Source organism: Chiloscyllium plagiosum, unplaced genomic scaffold, assembly GCF_037043375.1.
Source record: "Chiloscyllium plagiosum isolate Xiang-an unplaced genomic scaffold, Cpla_swu_hap1 HiC_scaffold_29, whole genome shotgun sequence".
Lineage (NCBI taxonomy): Eukaryota > Metazoa > Chordata > Chondrichthyes > Orectolobiformes > Hemiscylliidae > Chiloscyllium > Chiloscyllium plagiosum.
The window spans coordinates 26,561,037-26,572,814 of NW_028270167.1; the positions used below are offsets into that span (position 1 = coordinate 26,561,037).

Here is an 11,778-nt window from a genome sequence, read left to right on the forward strand (position 1 = left end):
AGGTATATACCGCAGGGCAAGAGTTATTTCTGGGGGAAAGGTAATTACAATGCGATTAGGCAAGATTTAGGATGCATAGAATGGGAAAGTAAACTGCAAAGGATGGGCACAATTGAAATGTGGAGCTTATTCAAGAAGTATGTACTGGTCAGGCAGGGAGGAAGTTGTTGAGCATGGGAGCCATAGTTTACTAAGGAAGTGCAATCACTTGTCAAGAGGAAGAAGAAGGTTCATGTTAGGATGAGAGGTGATGGCTCAGTTAAGATACTCGGTTATCCAGGAAAGACCAAAAGAGAGAGTTAAGAAGCGCCAGGAGGGGACGTGAGAAGTTGTTGGCAAATAGTAGCAAGGAAAACCCTAAGGCTTTCTATAGGTATAACAGGAATAAAAGAATGACTAGAGTAAGATTAGGGCCAATCAAGGATAGTAGTAGAAAGTTGTACGTAGAGTCAGAGGAGATAGGGGAGGCACTTAATGAATATTTTTCATTAATATTCACAATAGAAAAAGACAATATTGTTAAGGAGAATACTGAGATACAGGAAACTAGACTAGATGGGATTGAGGTTCACAAGGAGGAGGTGTTGATAATTCTGGAAAGTGTAAAAATAGATAAATTCCCTGGGCTGGTTGTGATTTATCCGAAGATTCTCTGGGAAAGCACGGAGGAGATTGCCGAGCTTTTATTTTTGATCTTTATGGCGTCTTTGTCTACAGGAATAGTGCTAGAATACTGGAGGATAGCAAACATTGTCCCCTTGTTCAAGAAGGGGAGTAGACACATCCCTGGTAATTATAGACCAGTAAGCCTTAATTCAGTTGTGGGTAAAGTGTTGGAAAGGGTTATAAGAAATAGGATTTATAATCATCTAGAAATGAATAAGTTGATTAGGGATAGTCAACATGGTTTTATGAAAAGTAAGTTGTGCCTCACAAACCTTATTGAGTTCTTTGAGAAGGTGACCAGAAAGCTTGGTGAGGGTAAAGCAATTGATGTGGTGTATATGGATTTTAGTAAGGCATTTGATAAGGTTCTCCACAGTAGGATATTGCACAAAATACGGAGGAATGAGATTGAGGGGGATTTAGTGGTTTGGATCAGAAATTGGCTAGCTGAAAGGAGAAGAGGATGGTGGTTGATGGGAAATATTCATCCTGGAGTTCAGTTACTAATGGTGTAAGGACAAGAATGAAATAGTGTAGGTTACATGAGCTTCACATTGTTTTCACAGGTTGGCGCAATAGCGAGGGCCGAAGGGCCTGTACTGTGCTGTATTGGTCTATATTCTATGTTTTAACTAGCCTATCCTTGTGAGTTGCAGTAACCACCTTGGTTTCCTGCCAATTGTGTTATTGCCTGTTTAACTTGACCTTACTGGAAATAACGGAGAGGAAACTGGCCCTGAACATTTGCTCCTGTGGTCTCTAAGAATGTAGTTTGCAGCTGTTGTTAACTTTCTGGTTATTTTATACAAACAACCTCCTCCCTTCATTGTTCTGGGTGTGGTAAGAATACTTCCATCGGGTTGACTCACTTTTTTGCACTTCACTGAGATGTAGGATTTATTCTTGGGTCGGCACAATATTCAGAATGAAACAGGAATTCTTCATTCAGCCCCTCAAGCTAATTCTAACATTCAGTTAAATCTGTATCATAATATCAATCTGCAGGTTGTTCATATTCACTGTGGTGATTCAGAGGTAGTATGACCAGGACAGACTTACCACAATTATAATTTAAGTTTCGATATCTCTGTTGGTGATTTATGTATGAACCAGAAAACAGAACAGAACAGAACGTCCATATATTCAAGATGAATGGTGTGGATTTCCATGCAATTCTCTTGTTTATCCATCATAACTTCAGCTCAGGATCTGTACATTTGAGGAAAGAATGACGTAAAATCTTTGCATGCCTCTTTTCCAGTTTCACTCTATTTCTTCCATTAAATTTCTTTTAGGATGGATTTTATGAATTCACTCACAGTAAAAAATGACAACAAACAAGCTTTGACAAGAATCACAGAATCACTGTGGAAATGCATTTTCCAAGGGTGTTGAATAAAGATTCTGTTAACCAAAATGCATGCTCATTAATGGAATCTTTATAGCTTTTTGTTCTTGCAAACCTCCTTGAGAATTGTTTCCTTTCACCAAATGAAAATCATCCATGTAAACTGCAAAGAAAATGTGACTTGACACTCACCCCTGGGATACTTATTAGAAACTTTCATTTTAGCATACACTATGTTCCAGGCCCACAAGTGGATGATATCCCTAGCTATTGCAATAAATTGTCCTATTTACGGGTTCTTCTTCCACAATAGCACCCTATTGATTGCAGTTTCATTCTATTTTTAAGTTAATATAAACTTTAGAAGCTGTCCAAATCTCTCATTGGTCTGTGGCTCAATAATTATGTCAGGTGTCAAGAACAAAGTGCCGGTACACGAAAATGTGCCTGACATCGGAATCTCATATCCAAACAAATTTTCAGATGGTGGCATGTGAGATTTTGCTCTCCTCCCCTCGGTATCTTACATACCACAACATTGAATCAACATTTGACATGGAGACACATAGTTTTGAGGACAGATTATCAATATCAGCATCAAAGAAGCCTGTTTAAAACATGTTTTCGAGGAGGAGGAAGAAGGGCTGGAGAAGATTAGGAAGACACTTCCAGAATTAAGATCCTAGAAAAACAAAACTCCATCTTCAATGGTGAAACAAGTCAATACTAGATAAATAAGTAGTTAAATTTGAAATTTAGGCAGACAGGCAGGTAATTCTGAGGAGGTCGGGAGGCTGCAGAAAGATTTAGGCAGTTTAGGAGAGTGGCCCAGGAAATGGTTGATGAAATTCAGCGTGAGCAAACGTGAGGGCTTGTACTTCAGAAAAAAGAATACAGGCATGGACTATTTTCTAAAAGGTGAGAAAATTCATAAAGCCAAAGTACAAAGGGATCTGGGAGTGCTAGGCCAGAATTCTCTAAAAGTTGACTTGCAGGTTGAGTCCGTGGTTTGTTGTCATTTATCTCAAGAGGATTGGAATATAAAAGCAGTGATGTGCTACTGAGACGTTATAAAGCTCTAGTTAGGCCCCATTTAGAATACTGTGTCCAATTTTGGGACCCATACCTCAGGAAGGACATACTGGCACTGGAGCGTGTCCAGCAGAGATTCACATGGATGATCACAGGAATGGTAAGCCTAACATATGATGAACGGCTGAGGATTCTGGGATTGTATTCATTAGAGGTAAGAAGGTTGAGGGGAGACCTAGTAGAAACTTACAAGGTAACGCATGGCTTAGAAAGGGTGGACATTGGGAAGTTGTTTCCGTTAGGCAGGGAACTAGGATCTGGGGCACAGCCTTAGAATTAGAGGGGGTCAATTTAGAATGGAAATGAGGAGACATTTATTCAGTCAGAGAATGGTGGGCCTGTGGAATTCACTGCCACGGAGTGCAGTGGAGGCTGGGATGTTAAATGCCTTCAAGGCAGAGATTGATAAATTCTTGATCTCGCAAGGAATTAAGGGAATACAGGGAGAATGCGGGTAAGTGGAATTGAAATGCCCATCAGCCATGATTGAATGGTGGAGTGGACTCAATGGGCTGAATGGCCTTCTTCCACTCCTTTGTGTTATGGTCTTAAGGTCTTATGAAAAGAACCCAGATGGTCTGGGGAGAATTGAAAGCCAGTCCGCCAGAGAGAGCAACTCCAGTCTCTCCACTACTCTTGACCCACTCCAATTTGATTTTTGGACCAACAGATCCACATCAGATGCCATATAACTTGCCCTTCACTTCTCCTTAGAACATCTTGACACCAAGAACAGCTACATAAGAATCCTAGTCATTGACTACAGTTCAACGTTATTATCCCCTCAAGACTGATTACTAAACTTCATGACCTTGGACTAAACCCCATTCTCTGCAACTGGATCCTTAGTTTCCTGACCCACAGGCCACCATCAGTGAAGATTGGAGAAATATTTCATCCTCACTAACACTCAATACTGGAGTCCCCCAGGAGTGTGTACTCAACCTCCTACTGTACTCACTGTAACCCATGACTGCGTCACCAAATACCAGACTAATGCCATTTATAAGTTCGCTGATGACACCACCATAGTCAGTTGAATCTCAGATGGCAATGAAACAGACTACAGACGGGAAGTGGAAGACCTGGAAAAACGGTACACTGAGAACAACCTAGCTCTCAATGCCAGCAAAACCAAGAAACTTATTAGTGACTTTCGGCGGGATGTTAATCATGCCTCCCTGCACATTAACAGCACAGAGATGAAACAAGTGAAGAGTGTCAGGTTCCTGGGAGTGGTCATCCACAACAAACTTTCTTGGACTCTTCATGTGAACGCACTGGTTACAAAGGCCCAACAATGTCTCTTCTTCCTCAGGCCGCTGAGGAAATTTGGCATGACGGCGAATACCCTTGCCAACTTTTATAGGTGTGCCATTCTGTCAGAATGTATTACTACCTGGTATGGCAACTGTACTATTCAAGTTTGGAGACGGTTACAGAGATTGGTGAACTCAGCCTGGACGATCACAAAGGCTAACGTCCCATCTATAGAACCCATCTACTAGGCCCGCTGTGAAGGAAAGGCCGCCAACATTCTCCAAGATCCATCCCACCCTGGCAATTTGTTTCTACAACCTCTACCATCAGGGAAAAGGTACAGAAGCCTGAACACATGCACCAGCTGGTTTCAAAACAATTCCTACTGTGCTGTTGTTAGAATACTGAATGGACTGACAAACTCTTAACATTCACCTGAACCTGTGTTTTTTGTTTTTGCCACTGTTTACCTATTATTTACTTATCTATGCTATTTAACTCTATGATCTACCTGTTTTGCTTGCAAGACTGTGCCACAGTACACATGACAATAAATTCAATTCAATTCAATTCCCTTGAAGAACTTTAAATACAGAATATGCCTTTTGATTACAAGACATTGATGAACTGGGAGGCCGTATTGAACAGCGGGTTATGGCTAGAAGGAATTTGGTGTGAATTGGGATATGCACTGAAAATAATTGAAAAGTGTAACGCTAGAAAAGAACAGCAATTCAGGCAGCATCCAAGGAGCAAGAAAGTTGACAATTCGGACATAAGTCCTTCATTAGGAGTTTGGAGAGGGAATGGGGATGAGAGATAAATAAGGAGTGGGGGTGCAGCTGGAGGGAAGGTAACTGGGAAGGTGATGGGTAGATGCAGGTAGGGGCTAATTGTGACAGGTTGGTGGGGAGAGTGGAGGGGATAGATGGGAAAGAAGATGGACAGGTCAAGAGAACAGTGCCAAGTTGGAGGGTTGGATCTGGGATGAGATGTGGGGAGGATAAATTTGGGAACTAGTGAAGTCAATGTTGATGCTGTGTGGTTGAAGGATTCAAAGGCGGAAGTTGAGGCTTTCTTCCTCCAGTTGGCTGGTAGCTTTGATTCAGAGGTAGAGGAGGCCCAGGACTGGCATGTAACTGGAGGAGTGAGAGGGGGAGGTAGAGTGGTCGGCCACAGAGCAGTGTATGTCCCAGAGATGCTCTCTGAAATGCTCTGCGAGTTGGCGGTCTTTCTCCCTAATGCAGAGGAGACTACATGAAGAGCAACAGACGTAGTAGATGAGATGTTTGAATGTGCAGGAAAATCTCTGCCAGATGTGAAAGGATCCTTTGGGGCCTTGGACACAGGGGAGGGGGGAGCTGTGGGCACAGGCTTTACACTTCTTGCGGCAGCAAGGGAAGGAGCCAGGAGTAGAGGGTGGATTGGTGGGGGGTGTAGACCGAACGAGGGATTTGCTGAGGGAATGTCTTTGTGGAATGTAGACAGGGGTGTGGAGGGAAATATATCTCTGGTGGTGGTGTCTATCTGTCGGTGGTGGAAATGGCAGAGGATAATATGCCATGTCCAGATATTAGTGGGCAGGGGTGATTGGGGGAGGAGCCGGGAGAGTCTACATGCTTTGTGATTTGAGGGGTGGGGTTCAAGGGCGGAGGTGCAGGAAATGGAGGAGATGTGCTCAAGGGAGCACGTGGGAGGGGAAATTGCAGTTCCTGAAATAGGAGGACATCTGGGATGTTCAGAATTTCTCCTCCTGGGAGCAGATATGGTGGAGGCAAAAGAATTGGGAGTGAGGAATAACGTTTTGGCAGTAGGGGGGTTGTGGAAGGAGGTGTAGTCCAGGTAGCTGTGGGAGTCGGTGGGTTTGAAATAGATGTCTATGCTGAAGAGTCATGCTGTATGTGAATTTGAAGTGGACAATGTAACCAATAAGATAACAGTTTTGCTCAAAGTGCTGTGATATTATAAAATTTAGAAATTTAATAAATGTTCATGGATTGAATAAATCAACAAAAAACAATTGCACATGGAACACAGCAGTAATAATTCTGTCTGGAAGAAATGATTAAGGAAAAGGAGAATTCTTTACAGGAATTGAAAGCAATTAGCTGTGCCTAGGAGTTGAAACCACATGAACAAAACTACTTTAACGCCTGCTTGAGTAACTGGATGGTCTATTGTCACAAAGGACAAGGATTGTCCTGCAGAATCTAAGGAGTTAATCACAGAAAAGCTGTGTCTTCAAAGAGACAGTCAATGCCAAATGTAACAAGTAACAAAGACTTGCAATTTGGATGAAAAGATTTTCAAAATATCATCAGTAATATCACATATAGACCAAAGGACAAAGATCTGACAAGAATCAAACATCAGAACTTCCCCGTAGCAGAACTTTGAAGAACAGCACTGCATAAGGATGAAACCATGGACAGTTCCAGAGACACCTTGGTGAAATCTGACCATGTTCCATCATTAAGCAGATAATAGCCAACTGGGTTGTGAGGCTTAACTTGCTGACATCAGAGGTCTTGGTTTGGTTGCTATATGCAATAAAGTTTAGACCATTTTTCAGTACTTGACTGACTGTGAGCATTCTTGATAAGTGGTCCAATTAAAGGTAACTTGTGATGATTCACTCACAATAGTATCAATGAATAAACAAGAGAAAGTAAATGTGATTCAAATAGTTCACTTGAAGGTATGAAACTTGGAATAAAATAATTATCCCAAAGAAAAAGAGATTCATAACAACTATGATTATCATCAAAAGAATATTCTGAAAATTCATTGTTTCTCTGAGGTCTGAGATTTTCATCTGCATTTGTGGCATGATAAAGCACACTTCTGCACTGTTTCATTATTCCTTAGTGAATCAATCCTCCTGTATCAGGAACAGGAGTACACAACACTGTAAACAAGTTGTGATTCTCTGGATGATCCTTTCAGCCTGAAGCTGTACTCTTTACATGGGATTTTGTCACATTTACTTTCTGAAATCCCCTGTTTGATATTTCATTGCAACTTCTCACAGCAGTTTCTAATTTCATTGTGGTTTGATGATTGTATGATTTGAATTGCTGAAGAACATTTCTGTTTTCTCTCATCGGTGCTGTGTGGGCTGCTGTTCATTTCCAACATTCGTTGTCTTTTTAAAATGTTGTTGCATTGTTCATTTCATTTATGTGGCTGTTTTGTGAAATAATGGAACAATGTTACATGTATTGAATTTTAAATGCAACCTGTTTCAGACATTAACAATAGCACTGAATTAGTTTATATTCTTCTCATTAGTAATGCTTTAAATAACATAGTTTTATATTGTACGTGGAGAAGTGGTGGTGCTGGAAAAGCACAGCAGGTCAGGCAGCATCCGAGGAGCAGGAGAGTCGATGTTTTGAGCATAAGCTCTTCATCACACTCTTGCTCCTCGGATACTGCCTGATCTGCTGTGCTTTTCCAGTGTCTAAAGTTTTGACTGTGACTCTCCAGCACCTCCAGTCCTCACTGTCTCCTCTATATTGTATGTGTGTGCTAATAATGAATTACTCCATAAATAATTTGGTGCAAATGTTGCTGTATCCATCATGAATGTAAAGTCAGTACTGTCACTCTTCAGTACATCAATGTCTTTCTACTTATCACTTGAAATGTAAATACTTTACCGTACATCTGTATCCTTGTTCATTGTCCTCTTCTCTCCAATGGAGGGTAGACATTTGGTAGCTTCACCATGCAGGTATAATTGTACTGAGAATGATCAAAAGAAACATTTTCAATCTCCAGTGATGTGAAACAGCGTCTGAAACTACCCAGATTAACATCACGAACACAGGTCAGCTTCTTAATGTGGGAGTTCTTATTTCCCAGTAGTGACTCCCCCTGGAAATTAGCATGGATCCATTCATGATTAGTTCCATTATAAATCCATGTACAGTTTATTGTGACTGATTCTCCTGTCAAGACACTGAGCAGGCGCGGCTGAGTCACTCTCCAATGAATGGTTCACCTGATGGAATAAAGCAGTTCACCATAATCATCATCATTTGAAATGTTCTACCCATTGGATCATCTATGAAAAACATGATAATTTTACGTGTCTTCTCTCTGATTTGCGATGGTTTGTTTCCTAGTTTTCTGTGTTAAAATGGTGGGGGGGGGGGGGGGGTTCCTGGTCTGAATTTGCTTTTTTATGAAACCAGATTCAAAATCTTTCGGAGATCTTTGTTTCCAGTTCTCTGAAGCTGCTTCTATCAATTTGAACAATTTGCAAAGAGAGGCCACCCTTTTTCTGAAGATCTTAAAAAAGAACTTTAAATATTCTGAATCCTATCGGCATTAGGATTCACGATCAGTATCCAAAGTATCATCTCAACTGGAATGTCACTTTTACACAGGAGGTTTAACCCAACCACCATGATGTGGATATTTGAACAGTGTCAAAATTGTCCAAGTGACATGGTGATGTTTCACTTGCTCTCTCTGCAGTTCCACACTATATAGAAAAGCTGAAATACCCGAAAAGGGGGAATCCTATACCTCCAGGCGCCAGCGCCGAGTGAATATCCCAATGTCCTGAGCAGAGCATCTTACCTCGAACTGCTGTTTGCAAAATGAAAAGCAGTTTCAGCAGCTGCTGCATCTTTCAGAGTTTCCGAACGTTCCGAAAACTGTTTCAGCTCCAGACCTGAAGCAGGAAGAGTGTTGTCCTTGAGAGGGTTTCAGACATCAGTGCAGGTGCCCCGCCCGGGGAATAATTTATATTTCAGCTCGAAACCGGCAGCAACTGCGGAATGCCATGGTTTTAGCTGCTGTAAGGAAGGAAGTTACGTAGGAAGCAAAGAAAGTTTATTTTTCCCTTTATGGGTTCTGTTAACTCTGTCGTGGTGACAAATGTATTTGGAGAACATGAAAATTCAGGATTAAAGAGATAAAGAGAACTAAATTTTATTGTGCGTCAGAGAAGCTGATCCATGTTTGGGACAATTTCTCTGTTGTCTTAGATGAAGGAATAAAACAGGACCTGTCCTGGGATGGTTTGGCAAAGGACTTGAGTCTTCTTGAAGTTGACACTTAAATCTTTTTTTTCCAGTGTGCTTCTGCAAAGATGTTAAGTGAGGCTTGTACTTTCTTGAAATGCTTTGAGGTGGTCTGGCCTGGTCCATAACAGTAACAAAGGCAATGATTATTTAATATTGAGAAGATGTTGCTGGGTGTACATCAAAGGAAGAACAGTATTCCATTATAAAGGGCAGTGGGGTGCTTTGCAGTCTGCCTCCCTTGACAATGTCACATCCTTTGATCAGGAATTGATCAGGAATTTTGTCAAGGGATCACACTGCTGCATCACTCTACCCCTGATCTCCGCATGGGAGATGACAATCTGGGTGTAGAGAGCAAATGCATGTCAAAAGTCTACCTGGGGTTAATACAAACAATATTGTAATGAGGTTATTAAGTGGCCATCAATTAACCACTGAAGGACACCAATTGGTGGTGCAAGGGAATGTTCAACTATGAAACGTTGAGGGATAACTATAAATGTTGCAGATATTGAAAGTTCTCTCCACCTTCATCCCATTACTTTCCTTTTAAGGTCACATGTACCTGAGTCCTGTTGCTGCTTTGATGCTGAACACTGAATACTGTCAAGGCAATCCTTTGTTCAGACCGTGATGTTGCAGATTCCCTCAGGATCATTAACAGTAAATAAAACAGCAGCATTCTTCTGTTCACAAACACATTTTATAACCACAGGGAACCATCAAATCCAAGTCACTTATATTATTGTTACTTCCAAACTATTGCTTGGAGAATGAAATGCCAGATTTATCTGGTAAAGCATAATTTCTAAAGAGGTTTCCTATCTTCTCTGCATTTGAGAAGAAAGCACTGTCTGATATCATTGAATAACATCTGTTACAGCTTTCAGAGTACTTAAATAGCTAAAACCATAGAGTCCGTACAGTGTGAAAACAGGCCCTTCAGCCCAACAAGTCCACACTGACCCTCCGAAGAGTAACCTACCCAGACCCATTCCCCCTATCCTATGACTAGTGCACCTAACCTACACATCCCTGAACAACTTAGCATGGCCAATTCACCTGAGCTACACATCTTTGGATTCATCAGGATTCATTCCTGATGAAGGGCTTTTGCCTGAAACGTTGGTTTTCCTGCTCCTCGGATGCTGCCTGACCTGCTGTGCTTTTCCAGCACCACTCTAATCTAGACTCTGATATCCAGCATCTGTAGTCCTTACTTTTGCCCTATACGTCTTTGGGCTGTGGGAGGAATCACACACAGATACGGGGAGAATGTGCAAACTCCTCACAGACAGGGACCTAGGGCTGGAATCAAACCTGGGTCCCTGGCATTGTGTGGAAATAGTGCTAACCACTGAGCCACCATGCCACCCCAAATGTAATTTAAAGTTTAAGTTGTCAGTGTTTTTGAACCTTTTCCAAAGTTTGAATATGGCATCGAAGTGAAAGGCAACTTTGTTAGCAATTATTGGTCTTCAGTCATTTTACAATAGTTTGTGCTTTTTGTCAAAGTTTTGATAGCTTGGACATCTTATGGATCAATGCTTCTGTTACCTTTAATGATAAAAAAAAGTATACTTCCCCTGTTTGTATAGCTTGGACATATCTCATATCTTATTTGCAAATGTTGATTAAAACAATTGTTTTCATCAGTCAAAAATATTAGAGCTTCTTATAATATTTCATTTTATTACCCTTTGACTAGAATTGCTTCCACATTTTCTTCCAAATATAATAGATGAATTTGTACCACATTGGTATTAGATATAAAAGATGTACAGTTTAATTTCAAAGATACATCTGGTCTCCCTTTTTTCTACAACTGCAATATTTATTGTGAGGCAGTTTCATAAACACAGAAGAACAAAATAGTCACCATTCCCCTGACTAATTTTATCTTTTTGTACATGACCATTCTCCTGACTAACAATAAAACTATCATCTTAGTAGTATCTATACATAACATAAATACTAATGCTTGTCACCAATTAAGATATATTGTAGAAAATTGTGTAAGAGCAACTAATTCTCAAAAAAGTACTTTGTCTTCAAAGGTTTTTTCTTTGCCTTCTCGTCCTCTAGAAATGAATGGCAACATTGTGTGTGCCTTGCTAACTAACAACTGAGCTTGTATATTAATTTTAAGGGAATCCTAAGTTTCTTTGTGCTTCAGATTTCCAAAGCCTTTCCACATTTAGAAAATATTCTGCACATTTATTCCTCCTACCAAAGTGCATTGTCTCACACTTCCTCACATTGTATTCTATCTGCCACTTCTTTTCCTATTCTCCTAGCCTGTCCAAGTTCTTTTTCAGCCTCCCCACTTTAAAAACACTACCTATCCCTCCAGATGTGTCATCTGTAATCTCT

The 11,778-nt window shown here is 40.8% G+C and overlaps 1 pseudogene across 1 annotated transcript in view; it reads right to left on the minus strand.

The window, feature by feature from the left end:
- The window catches only part of LOC148142275 (uncharacterized), a 29,320-nt pseudogene extending 19,234 nt beyond the window's left edge, over positions 1-10,086 (minus strand). The window contains exons 1-2 of the transcript XR_015752029.1: positions 8,957-10,086; positions 8,029-8,372 (exon numbers count right to left, since the gene is read on the minus strand). The product of XR_015752029.1 is annotated as an uncharacterized LOC148142275 (transcript). The remainder of the gene's footprint in view (positions 1-8,028; positions 8,373-8,956) is intronic.
- Positions 10,087-11,778: the final 1,692 nt, after the last annotated feature.